The sequence below is a fragment of the Lutra lutra genome, chromosome 6, assembly GCF_902655055.1.
Source record: "Lutra lutra chromosome 6, mLutLut1.2, whole genome shotgun sequence".
Classification (NCBI taxonomy): domain Eukaryota; kingdom Metazoa; phylum Chordata; class Mammalia; order Carnivora; family Mustelidae; genus Lutra; species Lutra lutra.
The window spans coordinates 11,434,629-11,451,290 of NC_062283.1; the positions used below are offsets into that span (position 1 = coordinate 11,434,629).

The 16,662-nt window shown below is 43.9% G+C and overlaps 1 protein-coding gene across 11 annotated transcripts in view; it reads left to right on the forward strand.

The window, feature by feature from the left end:
* Positions 1 to 16,662, forward strand: part of ATXN1 (ataxin 1) — a 411,273-nt gene that overhangs the window by 241,326 nt on the left and 153,285 nt on the right. For all 11 annotated transcript variants that reach the window (XM_047735220.1, XM_047735223.1, XM_047735229.1 and 8 more), the window contains one exon: positions 16,306 to 16,432. The gene's annotated coding sequence lies outside the window, so the exon portion shown is untranslated. The remainder of the gene's footprint in view (positions 1 to 16,305; positions 16,433 to 16,662) is intronic.

Consider the following 16,662-nt stretch of genomic DNA (forward strand, 5'->3'; position numbering starts at 1 on the left):
GAGTTAAAGTTATATGTGGATTTTTGACTCCCTGGTGGGTTTCTATGCAAAATTTCCTTTGAAGATAGGGTTGTGGCTAAAAAAAACCCAAAAAACAAAAAATGAACCAAATCACACATTCAAAAAAACTGCTGTTGGCAAAGAGAACTAACCAAAATTATTAGAATTGGTTATAATTAGCTTTTTGTTTTAAAAAAGTCGATATCCTGAATTCAAAGCAATGGATATGTTTTATTCATTTCTGAACCTTATATCTCACCTAGCAGCACTTTGCACATGACACACACTCAACAAAATGTCCAATGGGAATTATTGTAGGAATCTGATTTACACGCTATTTCTATGAGGTCAAGTTCTATAGCATATAGTCCACTCACTCAAAAGCAACTTGTAGAAATATAAATGAACTTTCCCTTTACTCTCTTTTTCCCTATGTAAAAATTGGAGTGCACTAGCTGGGTTTTTTTTTTCTTCCCTGTTTCCCGTGTGTTGTTGAGACATTGGCTTTTCTAATTTGATGCCTTGGACCTGGTTGACAGGTCTGATTATGTAGGATCGAACTTCATAGAAAATAACAGTTAATTGTATTTTTTTTAAATGCTTAACATGATATTCTGGGCAAGTTTTGTTTCTTTATGGACTAGAGCCAGAATCCTACTGTTTTTCAATTTGTTTAAATGTAACAGCTTATACAACATATGTACATGTTCAGTTGAAGATAAAGGATATCATTATTTTTAGCCTATTACAAAGAAAACCACATTCTCTCTTAAATGTCTTGGCATAAAGTAATTTGAACACAATTTCTGCACAAATCATTTTCAAGAGATTGGCTGTCAAGTGTGTTTTTTAAAGTAGCACTCTCTCAAGAACCAATGAGACTTTGCAAATTTAGGTATATTCTCAGCCTGAAATGTGGTTGAAGATGTCAGTTTTTAAACAGCACTTTGAGAAGTAGTTAGCTTAAAAGTACAGCAATTCAGAGCACACTGAGAATGATCTTGAAGAGTAAAGTCTTGATACACTGGAAAGAAAGTTGACAGATTCACTACAATTAGGAGACAAGCAGGTACAACTCCCACTTGTAAAAACTTTTCTCATCTAACGCACTTCTGATTCTGGCCTACGAAGACATTCAGCAAATCCTTACTGCTTTCTAGCGTCTGAGTCCGTTGGACAGACATTCTCCCAGCTTCCTTCTGTAGAACATAAGCAGTGTACCCGCCACTGCTTTTCTTAAAGATAAGTAAATGAGACCTATAAAAAAAATGACAGGGGGCGCCTGGGTGGCTCAGTGGGTTAAGCCGCTGCCTTCGGCTCAGGTCATGATCTCAGGGTCCTGGGATCGAGCCCCGCGTCGGGCTCTCTGCTCAGCGGGGAGTCTGCTTCCTCCTCTCTCTCTGCCTGCCTCTCTGCCTGCTTGTGATCTCTCTCTCAAATAAATAAATAAAAAATTAAAAAAAAAAATGACAGGACCGAAATGTATTTTTCCTTCAAGCCTGGTGTGTGCATGTGAGTACACATTCACGCACACACACGCACTCATACATGTGTTTACACAAGCTGTCGTGCCCAAACGCACACATTGGTTTGAGTGCACATGTCTGAGGAGGAAAAAGTGACTTGAAACCTATTTCCCAGCTTTTACTGCCATTACCAATAGATTTTACCAATTCTGACTTTATTCTGCTATTGTATAAAGGTTGGTGAGTGTGCCCTGTGCTTCGGCAGACAAGAGGATATTGTGAGGGTGTTGTACCTTCTCCACCACAAGAACCTGAATATTTAAGGATTGGAGATTTTTGCCTGATATTCGTTTGGCCTTGCTGTCTTCAACGATGGAGCATTGTAATCATATGTGGGCATCAGATTAAATTCACAAAGGAAGGAAGAATTAGTCCCCTCAGTGTTTGTTTTTGTGCACCGTAATAAAGGTTTATCGTTGCCTGTTGCCAGTCTTATCAAAATACTGGAAAAGAAGTACTGCTGCCCAGCTGTCTCTGAAAACCTGACCCAGCTGCATTTTTGGAAGCATGTCATATCTTCCTAAATTCAGATAAATCCCCGAGGCCCACTTCCCTTGTATGGACACATGCACACGCATGCACACACGCAACAGAAAGGACAGTAGATACCACTGTTCTCTTCAGTGAGGGTACACCCTCAGCCCCATCCTACAAAATGAGTGACGGATGGAAGATGTGAAATGGGTATTCTCTTTGTGGGTCTTGGAACCAAACCATAGGACCCTCCTCCTAATGGTTGGTTCTTTTTTTTTTTTTTTTTTAAGATTTTATTTATTTATTTGACAGACAGATCAGAAGTAGGCAGATGAGGAGGCAGAGAGAGAGGGGGAAGCAGGCTCCCCGCTGAGCAGAGAGCCCGATACAGGGCTCCATCCCAGGACCCTGAGATCATGACCTGAGCCAAAGGCAGAGGCTTAACCCACTGAGCCACCCAGGCGCCCCCTGGTTGGCTCTTCTAAAATTACTGAGAGGGTTTACATGGTATAGACTTTGGGGTCGCAGATCCACTTCACTGAAATCCATTTCTCTGCCACTTTGAAGTTTCGGGCTCTGGGGCTGTTGCTTAATCTCTCAGTTGGTTTTGTCCCTGGTCATTGGGAATACTGACAGCATGTGGGGGAAGACTAAATGAGAACTAATAGAAGAAATTCAGGTTTTCTTAGTTTTAAAATGAGAAAACTTAACAGAAATGGAAGAATGTACATCCCTAACACACCGCAATTGGTGTGAGGTGGCCAGGAAGGCTGGCTCCGAGGTGGGGCGGGTCAGGAGCCACTTCTGACCACTGACTTAGGGCGCTGGCTCTCATCTTTGGTTGTACATTAGAGCCCCATTGCCCAGGCGGCACCCCGGATCCATTAAGGAAGGGTCTCTCGCAGGCCTCAGTATTCTTGAAGCTCCCCGTGCGATCTCAGTGTGCGACAAGTTTGAGCAATGATGCTGGAGGGGGATTCGAAAGTCTCCGATTCATCCAGTGGCTGAATGGATGATGCCTGGAATTCTAAACTTTAATTCTTTTTGCTTAAAACTGGAATTTGGACATCATATTCGATGTATATTACATCTGGCTCACTATAAACTAGATTATTAAGTTCTCTTAATAATAGGCAGGTATTGGGGTGGGGAAGAGAACAGAGGTGTTTAGATGTCTAAGGACTAAAACAATTCACTAGAGGGGAAGAGACATAGAAACAAATGGAGCTAAAAGAACAGAAGACCGAGCCATTTCAAGCTCCTCGTTGCTTTAGGAAATTAGTCCCTGCAGAAGCACCACCCAAGAGCTCATTCTTTCTCCAAAAGCTCAGGATTATGGTCCTTTTCAGTCAGGACCGTTGAAAATTTGTTATATCTTCAAAATGTGGGATGTATTCACTGTAACCATAAAGTCATTCAAAGGTAATTTGCTAAATTTTTTTTCAACCCCCCCCCCACACATGCACATACAACACCTTTTGGGAAGAGAACAGATTAAAATAATTCCATACTCAAAACCTCTTTGACCTCTTTTCCACAAGTGGTGCTGGGACATCTGGGAAGGACAGATGAGACACATGCAAAGAAAAAAAAGAAAGCTGGACCCTTCACACCACATACAAAAGATTAACTAAGATGGGCCAATGATCTAAATGTAAGAGCCAGAGTATAAAACTCTTAGAAGAAAACAGTGGAGTGGCTCTTCATGACCTTGGGTTTGGCAATGGATCCTCAGGTGTGACACCAAAAACAGAAGCAACAACAACAACAACAACAACAATAGATAAATTGGACTTCATCAAAATCAAAAACTTTGGTGACTCAAAAAACACTATCAAGAAAATAAAAAGACAACCCTGCAGAATGAGAAAAAATACTTGCAAATCATGTATCTGATCAGATTCTGGCTTCCACCATATATAAAGAACTCTCAGAACTAAACCACAAAAAGACAGACCACCCAATTTTTAAAAGGACAAAGGACTGGATGGACATTTCTCCAAAGAAGATATACAAATGGCCTCCAAGCACATTGATAAAACATTCAGCATCATTAGTGGCTATGAAAATGCAGCCCAAACCACAGTGCGATCCCACCTCATACCCACCAGGATGGCCATAATGAATAATGAAAGGAAAATAACCAATGTTAGCAAAGAAGGAAGATCGGAGACTTCATACATTTCCAGAAAACGGTGCAGCCAGTCTGGAAAACCAGTTTGGCATCTCCTCAGAATATAAAACATGGAATGACCACATGACCCAGCAATTCCTCGGTGTACACCCAAGAGAATTGAAAACAGGCATTCAAACAAAAGTAGGTAGAATAATGTTCAAACTTCCTAATAACCACAAAGTGGAAATAACCCAAATGTCCATCCGCTGATAGAGAAACAGTCTCTACCTACGACCGACTATTATGTAGCCAGGAAGGAAACAAAGTACTAGATGAATCCTGAAAACGGGATGCTAAGTGGAAGGAAGTAGGCACAAAAGGCCATATAGTACAGGAGTCCATTTATAGGCAACATCCAGAATAGGCAGAGCCATAGAACGGAGAGTAGATGAGTGGTTGCCAGGAACAGGAGGAGGTGGGAATGGAGAGTGAGTATGGAGTTCCTTTCTGAGATGGTGAAAATCTTCTGGAATGAGCTAATGGTAAAAAACACAGCATTGTACACTTCACAGATGATTAAAATGGTTTTACCGTGACTTTTACTTCAATTACAAAATCTCTCTCTGACCCTGTGTGTTCTCTCATCTCTCATCCTGTTCAAGGGGCCATAAACCAGTCACTTAGCCATGACTGGAGGTCTTGTTCCATCCATTAGCCTTATAATTCCACTCTGATGCTACACTTTTTTTTCTCTCTAATGTCATACTTCTGCAGCGTCATCTACGCTGGTCTCCTCTTCCCTACCAGAACTTCCATCCATCACCCCTCCTCAGGCTTTGGTCCCCAGCAGAGCCATTCGGAGGAACATGGCAGACCGTCTGCCAGTCTCCATCTGTAGATTCCATAATCTGACCCGGAAGGCTCTGCATTTGCACAGACAGAAGCTCAGACACCTCTTGCGTACCTGGGGTCCTTCCGGGTTTTGAAATCAGACATCGGGTTTCCAGTGTGGCCGTGTCACATAGACGGACTCCTCCGTCACTTCATCACCAAGGACTGTCAACTCTTGAGGACAGATGGAAGAGCTCACCCAGTTTTTCCCGGCAGGCCCAGGTGATTCCTGCAGACTCACAATGAAAGTCACACGTACAAAAATGTAAATTTGTGTGAGATGGAATGCTATTACTCACAGAGTTTAAGTGCTTTTAATTCCGGATAATAGATTGCTCTGAAAGCTTTAGAGATTGATCTCTGAGTCTAAGGAGTGGTCCACATGTGGAAGGAAACGGTATTTGTCATTCTAATCTTTTTTCTTTCTTTCTTTCTTTTTTTTTCCTTCTACTCTTTTTCTGCTGGGGTCAGCAGAAATGGGAATCTTTTTTTTTTTTTCTTTGTAGATCAGTATTATTATGATTATGATTATCTGAAAGACCTGTATGGGAGGAATGCTGCAATCTGAATTAAAAATAGCATTTTTCCTCGCCCACACACAGCACTTGAGTGCTCTGAATGCCTTTTATAAATGCAGACTTTCTGCCTGGTTAGATAAAAGAAGCTGTCACTTCATTTCCATAACGAAGTCATTCCCGGGAGAATGCCATTGTTTTAGCAATAGAATTTTTGTAAAAGGCCTCTTATTTTGCCTGAAAAAAGGTAACAAAAATGAACTTTTGAGAGCTTATTCGACAAAACAATTAAGGAGCGAGAGATTTTCTCCTCCTTGGATATGTTGGGAGTTGCTAAGTGTGAGAATCCCCTGAGCCATGATATGAGGATAAACCCCTAAACCCAGAGGCTGAAGGAGGAGGGTAGAAAACCCCTTATTCTTTCTTTCTTCTGGTAGACATGGGGGGGTGGCAGGTAATGCTGTTCCCTGAGAATGTGTGTTCTCAGGCCATGTGACAAACAGATGTTGCTATGTCTGTGGAGTTTTTTAATATTTATTTTTAAAGAAATGTAGGGAACTTTTAGAATGCTCATTATGTCAAGAAGCTCCTTGGGATTTTTGATGAAACACCATCATTAGGTATTTTGATGGTGTTTCAGGACTGTGAAGGCAAATCATGGCTGCATCTTGCCCGGGACTTGGGGGGGCTGTCCTTTGCTCAGAAAATAATACTTGGTATTTCCCTTTGTTTGGCCTTAGAACATTGTAGCAAGTGGGATAGGAGGTCTTTCTTTAGACAGTGTAACTTGAAACTAGCTCAAGCTGGCCCATGCCATGCACCGGCCCTCCAGCACCCCTCCCCGGGCTCCCCCCACCACCACACCGTGGATCATCTTTACTCCAAATACGGTATCCTATCTTCACCTCCAGATTCATAGAAAAAAGAATAATTGTATTTCTTGGTAGTTCCCCGGCACCAGATAACCCACATCAAAGTATGCCTGCCTTTGGTGTTTCAACAGGTAATCCCCAGACTTCATGCCAAGTGGCATTTCTGTTACTTGGTGTTTACAGCTCAGACCATTGAAATCTCAGGTTTTAAGCTAGAATAGTTTTATTAAGCCTCCTCTAAAAGGAGAGAAGTTTACAATAGCCCCTTTGTCCTGCAATACTTTTGTTCTGATTGCATCAGAAAGTTGTAATAGTTAAACAAGGAGGCAGCTGCTTGGAATACTATGAAAAAGAGATTAAAATATAAGGTCATGGGGGTAGGGGGAGCCTGGGTGGCTCAGTTGGTTGAGCATCTGACCTTCGGTTTCAGTTCAGGTCATGATCTCGGGATCGTGAGATAGAGCCCCCAGGCTCCATGCTCAGTGTGGAGTCTGCTTGAAATTCTCTCTCCCTCTCCTTCTGCCCCTCCCACTCGTGCTTTCTCTCTCTCTCTCTCTCTCTCTCTCTTTCAAATAAATAAATATTTTTTTAAAAAATACATAGATTCCTTATATTAGTTGGCTTTATTAATTCAGTAAAGCAGACAAAAAGGAAGACAAATGAGATTCTCCTAATAAAATTACAGAAAGTCCTTTTCTCTGAACCCTCTGCAGAAGTTGGGTAGTTGTGCCTATCTTGAGTTTGGGAAAATAATTCTATTTTAAAAAAATCTTTGAAGAGCCTTTTTCATGTAACTGCGCTCAACTTACTTCTAAAGCATGAGTTGTAGCCGTGTTTATACATAGTAGTATTTCATTAAATGGAAAGGAAGTTGTGGCTTTGATAGGATGCTTTCAGAGTTCTGTTTTGAATACCTTTGGTGAATTCTATTACTTGTATCTGTTCAAAAGTAGGGAGGTGGAGGGGTATGTGGATTCTGTCTTTGTCATTTTACTTTGACCCATCGAAATAAAGTATTTTGTGAAGTCAAACCAAATCAAATGAAGATGCTATCGTAGCATTCCTAATATTATGTCAAAAGAGAACAAGAGGGAAATATTTACATTTCTTTCTTAGAATGTTTACTAATTGTGTTCTAAATTTTGGTCTAATTTACTCAGTTTTGTCCTAGAGCCAAAAGAGCAGAAATGGAAAGCCAGTTAAAATCAGAGCACTCTCCCAAAGGAGACCCTCTCACTACTCCTGATTTGTAATTGCTTTTGTGAGTGATGAACCCACGAAGCGAGGGCCCCTCCCCACCTTCCCCATTTCTACCAAGCCCTTCGGCAGCACCCAGGCATGAACACAACTCTTCAGAGAGAAGGTGTGTGATGACTCATCGTGGTGGGAAAGGGGCTTGTAACCCAGAGAATGTGGAGCCTCAGTGTGCTGTCTGGGCTTCTGGAGCAAGATTCCTACATGTCCTGGGCCAAGTGCCTTCTGATAGGCTCCGACAACCCTGTGCAAGCCAAGTTTTAAACAAATAAAGCCAGGAAGAAATTGTCAATAAGGAGCACGTGCCATCTTGGTCTTAAAAATTATGATTTCCTAGAGATAATCGTTCTACAGCTATTCAATGCGGATGGCATGTTTCTCATCTGTATTTTCATTTTATTCTTGCTATGCAGACATACTTTTCTCTGGATACATAATTATTATCTCTTAGCAAACTTTGATCTTTGCTGGTAAGGAGACGTAGTCTGCACATAGACACTTGCTGAGCCTAATGTCTGTGGGCAAAGCCTTACCTTTGTGTGATAAGCTCTGCTACACAGTAGGAGAGAAACCGTGGCATGAATCAACAGGAATTAGAATTTTTTTTTAAGTTTGGTCACAGGATTTTTTTCCCAGCGTACGTATCTCTCCGATGATGTGTCCTTTAGACACATACTAATTTTAGTTTTTATTACCGAAACACAAACCGGTCAATATCAGGAGAAAATATCCCAGATGCTTCCAAATGCATAATCCAAGGATTACCGGTTTGGAAAAAGATTTGATAATGGATAAGTCACACAAATCATCAAATGTGGATTGAGTAGGGGTCCCACGAGGTGATGAATACATCATATTCTTCAGAATTCCTTCTGTCCGGGCTTCATGCTGCCCTTCCCCTTCCTCCAGCTCTTCTTAAAATCGGGCCGGACACCATCCTCTCAGGAAAGTTCTGCATTGACATTCGTTGCCTTTTGGGGACAGAGGAGCTTTGGGGCCTCCGTGACTGACATTTATGCTCTTTTGTGAGCAGAATGGAGACAGAGGCTGGGGACCCTGCTGGGCTGAGCCTGCTTACCCAGAGGAGGCGATTCTGAACTCTGTGATTTCCAGCAGCGCCGGTTGCTTCTCTTTCTTCCTCAGAACAAAAATACAGAGTCCGCTTTGGTCCTGAGTTGGAAAAGGAGGCTCTTGCCCAACATATCACTGATTGAGCAGTTTCCACAGAGGCTTATGTAATGATTTTTCTCTCAAGTCACCAGAAAGGGAGCTCTCCTGTCTTGGAACCACAGAGTAGAGGAGACATGTTAGAGTGAAAGTAAAATATCCCATTCTTAGTTCACTGATAAATATTTATCAAGTGTTTACCATTTATAAAAGCACTCCGACCAAGATGGCAGATTCAAGCCCTGACTTCATAGAGTTTCTTGCAGTCGACTGTGGAAATGGTATCTATCTTACATAAGGAATAAAATTATTAGTATCCTGAGAAAAAGGAATAAAAAAACTGTCAGAGTTCACTTTTTTTTTTTAAAGGGCACAAGAATGCCCCATTTTCCACAGGGACTCCATTCTAAGACCCCCGTGGATGCCCAGAACCATGGATGGTTCCAAACCCAGGATACATTTCTTTTTTTCCCTATACATGCAAAGCTGTGCTAAAGTTTAATTTATAAATTAATCAATTACAAATCATAAATTTATTTGTGATCTATTAATTATAATGTATAAACTAATAAGTTAAAAAAACATAATAAGTAATAACAAAGTAGAACAATCATAGTGTACTATAAGAAAAGTTAGGTCAGTGTGGTCTCTGTCTCTCAAAATATCTTATTGTGCTGTACTCACCCTTCTCTGTGGGATGAGATGAGATGGTAAAAGTCCTCCGGGACTGGGCACAGTGAGGCGAATGACATAGGCATTGACCTTCTGACCATACATCAGAAGGAGGATCCTGGGGTTTTGGACCTTGATTGCCTGAAGGTAGCTAAAATTGAAGAAAGCAAAATCACAGATGAGTGAGAAAGTTGTAAGATAACAGGATGGAGGAAAGAGTGAGGGAGAAAGGAGGCTTTGTGTGGGCCTTGGGAGCCGTGGCTTGGATTCCAAGCTGTGGCGTGGAAATGGGAGCTCAGAGACGAAGAAGGAGCAGTGCCTCTGGCTGGGATGAGATGCATCAGGAGGAAAACATGTAGGAACCAAACTGTGAGGGTCTCCGCCATCAGACTGTGGAGAGTTTCCACACGCTGTAGGAACCTGTGATGGTACAGTGTGGAGAAGTTGTATTATCTGATCTACTTTAAGAAATACAATCCAATGGGGGCGCCTGGGTGGCTCAGTGGGTTAAGCCACTGCCTTCGGCTCAGGTCATGATCCCAGGTCCTGGGTTCGAGCCCCACATCGGGCTTTCTGCTCAGCAGGGAGCCTGCTTCCTCCTCTCTCTCTGCCTGCCTCTCTGCCTACTTGTGATTTCTCTCTGTCAAATAAATAAATAAAAAAATCTTTAAAAAAAAAAAAAGAAATACGATCCAATGGGGATGACTCACGCAGGGTGCACAGGGAGAAGACTGCAGGTGAGAAAACCCGGTAGCCAGTGGCTGGTGGAGGAATGGGGTCTGAGCCAGCCTGGCGGCGTGGGCTTGGAGGTCAGGCTCCATGACACTCAACAGCCAAGGGGCGCAGGGAGGAAGAGAAGAAGACAGTGGTGCCATTAGCAAGAGTCAGAAATAAAAGAGGAGCCCTGGCTCGAGGGCAACAATGGGAAGTTTTGAAACAGATGTGATTTCTGAAGACTGGCATAATCCAGCAGCTTGAAAGGGGGAGACGCCAGGGCCCAGGGTACAGGTTGAAAAACTCTAGGCAAGAAAAGGAAATTGGCAAAGAAAGAGAAGAGGGCTGAGCGTGTCACCTTGGGGAACACATACCCTGGGTCTAGAAGGAATAACAAGAGGGGACACAAGTGGAAAAGAGGAACAGCAGAGTGATGGGAGGACACCAGATTAGTATCGCCGGGGAGCAATCAAGAGGACTAGGATATTTTGGTTACAAGAGACAAATGAAACTCAAGGTGATTTAAACAAACAAACAAACAAAAACCAAAAAAAAAACCACCCAAATTTGTTGTATCTCATATATATTTGTTGTCTATTGCTGCATAACGAATTACCGTCACTTAGGGGCTTCAAACCACACCCCTGTTATCTTGGCTTCTGCAGCTATCCTAGCTTAGCTGGCTTCTCCATTCAGGGTTTCATAGGGATGAAATCAAGGTGTTAGTTGGGCCACATTTTCATCGGGGGCCCGCCATCCTCTTTCAAGGTCATGTGGTGATTGGCAGAACTTATTTCCTTGCGGCTGTAGGTCTAAGACCCCCATTCCAGGGCTGTCAGCTGGTACCTCTCTGGTACCTTTTCATGGGGTGCAAACCCCTTCCCCCCAACCAAAATATGTCCTCTCATTTTGAATCTCAATCTTGGAAGAGCCTGTCCTTTGGAAGGGATCACCTGATTAGGTCAGGCCCACCAAGGACAACCTTTCTCTTTTAAGGTCCATTGATTGGGGGCCTTACTTTTAGCTGCCAAATCCCCACAGTGGCAGCCACTGAATTTGTGCTTGAATGAATAACTAGGAGAAGGTGTGTGTGCACTGGGACATTGGGCATCTAGGGGACCACTGTGGATTTTTGTCTCTCACAGCATAACTGAAAAATCCAGGGATAAATTTCACTTTTGGCATGGCTGGATCCAAGGCACCTCACCATCATGAGGAATTGGACTTTCTGTCTTTTGGGTTTGCTCCCTATTCCAGAGCCTCATTTTCAAATGGGTTTTCCTCACAAGGGAATAAAAATAGCTCTTAGGAGACCACACTTTCATGTTCCAGCGTGTCCAAGAGAGGAGCTGATTGGCTTTGATTATGTGCCTATCTGTAAAACCAGTCCTCATGGTGAGAGGGGATATGTATTCTAATCTTCCAGAACTAGGTCATGTGCCCATCTTTGCACCCAAGGCGTGAGACCACCCCAACCCAGATAACGAAAGAATGGGGGAGAGGTCACTCCAGAAAGACACTGTTGAAGCAGAAATGCTAGTCCACTGAACTAAAGTAAAAGGAAATTGAAGGAACTATTGAGAAGCCCTAACCAAAGAGTGGAAGAGAAGTCAGGGAGGGAAAGGCCACTGCTTTTAGGAGGCAGGTTGAGCTCTATCTGGTGCAATACCAGCGCTGAATTTACACCACACTCTCATGTTCGTTAGTGAACAGGAGAGAGGCAACAACCATCTGAGAACATCTCGTAGGGATAGCAGTGGCTGAGTGTTTTGGCCAAGAAGTTTCCAGCAGAGAAGAAGAAGACCCATGGGGAGATAAAGGGCAGAATTGACCCAGATAGTTCTGGAGCCAGTAGAGGGGAGAGCAGATAACAGCCAAATACCAAAGCAACAGAAATTTCCCCCAGATTATAAGATATGTGGGCCTTTTGGGGGTTTTTCGCCATTGCCACCTCTCTAGACCAGACAAGTGTTACTCTTTCCAGTGTAGCCATCTTAGAGTGATTAAATATACCCGAAAGATTTGTGGCCTCTGTCTGGCTAGATCATTGACTGGAAGTCTTAACCTTTAGAGCAGGCTTAGCTTTCATGGTTCTTAAAGTGTGGTCCGTGGACCAGCGGCACCAGCAAAACCTGGGAACTTGTTAGAGATGCAAGTTCTCTGCGCCCCGCCCCCCACCCCAGGTCTAATGAAGGAGACATTGGGGAAGGAGGGAACCCAGGCATCTGTGACCTCTGGGCGTTTCCTAAGACCTCCAAGTTTTTCTTTCTTTCTTTCTTTTTTTTTTAAGGTTTTATTTTTTATTTATTTGAGATGGAGGGGCAGAGGGAAAGGGAGAAGGAGATGCCCTGCTGAGCAGGGAGCCGTACTGGGGCTCGAACCCAGGACCCTGAGATCATGACCTGAGCCAAAGACAGACATTTAACTGGCTGAGCCACCCAGGAGCCTTGACCTCCAGATTTTTCTGATAATGGTTCAGGTTCAAGGGCCCCTGCCTCAGAACATCCATACATCCCCTCCACATACCACCAGGGTTTCCTTAGCAGAAGTTTGGGAAGCTATGAGGATCAGGGATATTTATGGCAACTGTTGAAGAGCCGTTAATGACTCCAAATGTAATGGGTTGGAAGAACAAAAGACAGAAGGGGAAGTTGTAACTTAATTGTTCTTCCATTCATGGAGGGCTTTCATGTAGATGATAGACAACGTAGGACCTACAGGACCCCAGAAGAAGGGCTTAAATGATAAGCTATAGAGCATTCCTTTGGAGTAAAGTTTAAGTCATAGAACAGGTTTTGGCTATGGTTCATTTAATTTAAATGCAGGCTCTCCTACTAGACACTCTGAGGGGTTTGCAAAAGAAAGGCACGGCAAGGTTTCTTTCATCAAGGAGCTTATAAACTTTTTGAACTTCCAAGACTTAAGTAAATCCAGTGGCGAATAGAAAGACAGTATAACGGAGTGCTGAATTGAAAAGGACCTCGAGTCAACATGTGCGGTAGATTCTGTAAGTGCTATGGGCAGTCAGGGAAAGGAGACATTGGCATTGTGTCATTTTCTTCTCTGGACCAGAGAATGCAACTGTCAGCCTGGTGTCATTTCCCAGGTCTGACGGCGGGGGGAGTGGCTGCTTGGATTGGAGAAGGCCTTTTTCCTGCTGTTTCTTCTTTCCCAGTTTGCTGAAGTTTGTCAAAACTGCAAAGTCAAAGCAAGGAGTTGTGTTTCGAGACTTTGAACTTGAAGTATTATCAATGTCTTTGGTTATATGAGAAACTTGTAGGAGAAATTACATTTCGTCCTGGGTGTCTTTAGATGGGACAAGACTCCAGTGGAAGTTTGGCTTGTTTCAAACAGACTTTCAGACTTAACTTCGTTCACAGGGAGGACATGAATGAACCTGTCCCAGGAAGCCTTTGTTTTGCTGGATAAAGAAAGCGAATGAGCTGATTTTCCTTCGCAGAAGGATTAACTTGTACCAGATCGGGGATGATAGGGAACGAGAAAACACTTCAGATGAACGCAATATTTCCATTGCTTTTTATGCTTTTCATCCTGCTGCTTCCCTGGGTAAGTAAACAGGTGTCCAAGGCGAGAACCAAAGGAGAAGGCTCACAGGACGCGGACATAAAGGCTGTTTGGAGTCCCAGAGAAAAATAATAAAAACATCTTAATAGTAAAGAGGAAGCCAGCAAATTTGGAACCTACTGCAAAGCACTAGGAAGATTTTTTCAGAAGTTTATGGGTGATGTGATCTGTTTTTAGCCCTTGGGGAGGGTAGGGGGAGGGTTTTCTTAACTCCAGCTGTGGCGTGCAGGTGTTAATAGAGAGCTTCCTTCTCTTTCTCCGTGATGACGGGGTGACATGAGATGCATTAGGAAACCAGAGGCTTCCTCTCCTGTCACATCAAATGTAATACCTGTCTTGAACCAGGCTCCTCTAGCAGAAATTACTCGTGTTTGTTGTTCTGGTAGTTGGGAGGAAGAAACCACTCTTATTTCAAGGTCCTGACAACAGCTCTTGGGCCCATTTCTTGATAAAGGAGACCCAGCTGAAATGGCCAGTGTGGGGGAGGGGGTAAAGAAAATAAAATACCAGAAATGAATCGTACACGTCCAGCCAGATCACATCACGCAGAGGTTGTGTTCTCTACCTGCTGAACTTCTCTCATCTGGTCATTTTGTAAGAAAAGCCCTCCGAAGCCCCCCGTGGAGAGTGCGGTACCCCCAATATGATCACAAATCACAGTGTTTCTTTTTCCTTCCTAATGCCTATCCGATTTGCAAATTTCACACATGGACTACAAATGGTACGCGCTGGTTCTTGTCTGCCCCTCTTGATTCAGTGAGCTCCTTAAAGGCCACGTCCTCGGCTGTTTTGTTCACTATTATGAACATAGAACCTGGTGAATATAGGAAGAACCAAGTAAAAATTTGTCCAGTGAGTGAACAAATGAATGAATGAATGAATATGAAAGCACTTCGTACACCTGAAACGAATATAAAGTTATCTGTCAGTTATCCCTCAATCAAGAAGAAGGAGAAGAAGAAAGCACTTGCTAAACTGTATTCACTATAAAAGCCCCCCATTAATTATATTTGTATCAGATTCCTCCTTCCTCCCTTCTGTCCTAATTTCCTTCTTTCCATTTTTTAGTTTTTTTTTTTTGAGGTATACTCGTCAGTGTCTTACCAATTCCAAATCGAAGATTTGCTGTTATTCGTCTTTGCCTTTTTTAGGGGATGAGGACCGCATTTTTCCCTCGAAAACAGGGTCACTCCCACAGTGCTAGCCCCGAGCCTCCCGCCTTTGTTCGGCATGTGCTTTGCGGCTTTGAAAGGGAACTCGTTCGTGGATGATTCGTCTGGGAAACTAACAGGGCGCCAGCACAGCACTTAAATTCTAGGTTTCTCACGGTCCGCAAAGCCTGTCACGTACGTTCCCATACCTCAAACATAGTCCCCCAAGAATACCCAAGTCAAAATAACTTGATCGTGTTGGCCCAGGCAGAGCCGTTCCTGGCTCTGTGTTCAAGGAGGGGGAAAAAAGTCAAGAAATCCAGGTGTGGAAAATATTAAGGATTGGGGTATGAATAGGGCTTTTCTTTAAAAGCAACAAACAAACAAAAACTCTCCCAGTCCTCCCCAGCAGGGCCTCGGTGTGCCACTTCTGGGTGTGTGGAAGTGTTATCCTCGGTGGGCGGGAATGGCAGACAGCCAAGTGGAAAATTTCACAGCCCTGCAAACCTCCAGTGCACTGAGCACTCTCAACCAGCCATCGGAGGCAGCCCAGTGGCAGGGACCAAAGAACCATGCGCCTGCACAGGCCTTAGTTGTCAGCCACCTTCCACCCTCCACCCTCCTCCCCCTTCCCCTTCCTTTTGCTTCCCGCTCTGTTCCAGGCCTTCACTTTCTTTCTCCCTGAGCTTCCAGAAGGCTCTGTTTCCGCTGCTGGGCTTCTTCGGACCCCTCCGTGGCTGGGACGTTTTCGCACAGCAGCCCATGCAGACTTCTTTGCACGTTCGGGTGCCTCAGGGAGAGCAGACCGTTGGTGGCTAGCCAAAGCTGGCTTTTAAATTCTGGCTCAGAGCTCAGTAACAGGCTTATGACCACTAATAATACTTGGCGTTTACATAGTGCCTTTCTTCTCAGGAACTGTGAGTACTTTGCCAGAGTGATCTTATTGATTTTCCCAACAACCCAGTGAGGTATGAAAATGGCAAGAGGTGATCGTCCCAGCTCCCTCCCTTTTGCAGAGAGTAAAATCAGGTGGCGTGTTATGAGACCGTATTGCAAGTTTGCATCTCAGCTGGGATTACATCGGGACTCCCCCAGAACCGGCTTCAACTTTATGGGTGTGTGTGGGGGAATTGGAGGGGAAGGGTGGGGAGGGACAGAGGGAAAAGGCTGACGGGGCCACGCTGCGTCTCCTGGGGCCAGAGCAAAAATCCTACATTGCTTTTTTTTTAAGGAAAGGGTACTGGAAAGTGGTCTTGGGCGAGTCATCAGTGAGTTGCATGGACCACGAGACTTCATTTGTTAGGATAACAGAGTGATCGGATGGGGCATTTACCTGTCCCTTTTTCTTCTCTCCGACTCCCGTACTAGGGATTTCTCACTCCTCTGGAAGGAAGAAAGAACACGCCTGAGCCCGGGAGCGCTCCAGCTTCTTGTGGGGAGTCTCCATGGTGAGGGCTCAGCCCCGGCTACCTGCGAACAGCGCGCAGTGAATGTCGTAAGTGAACACGCGCGGCATCTGGGGTGGCTGCTTCGCAAGGATCCGTGAATCATCGCGTGTCACCGAGCCAGGGAATCAAAGGGGCATTAGCATGAGTTCTAAGTGATCATCCAATTAATTTCTTTTTTTTGCGGAGAGGTGCTGTTTCTATTTGCCGCGAACTTGCCTCTCTCTCTGCTTGTGTGGGGCCCTGCTCGTTATCTTCTTCTGGTGTAGAAGAGTGGAAG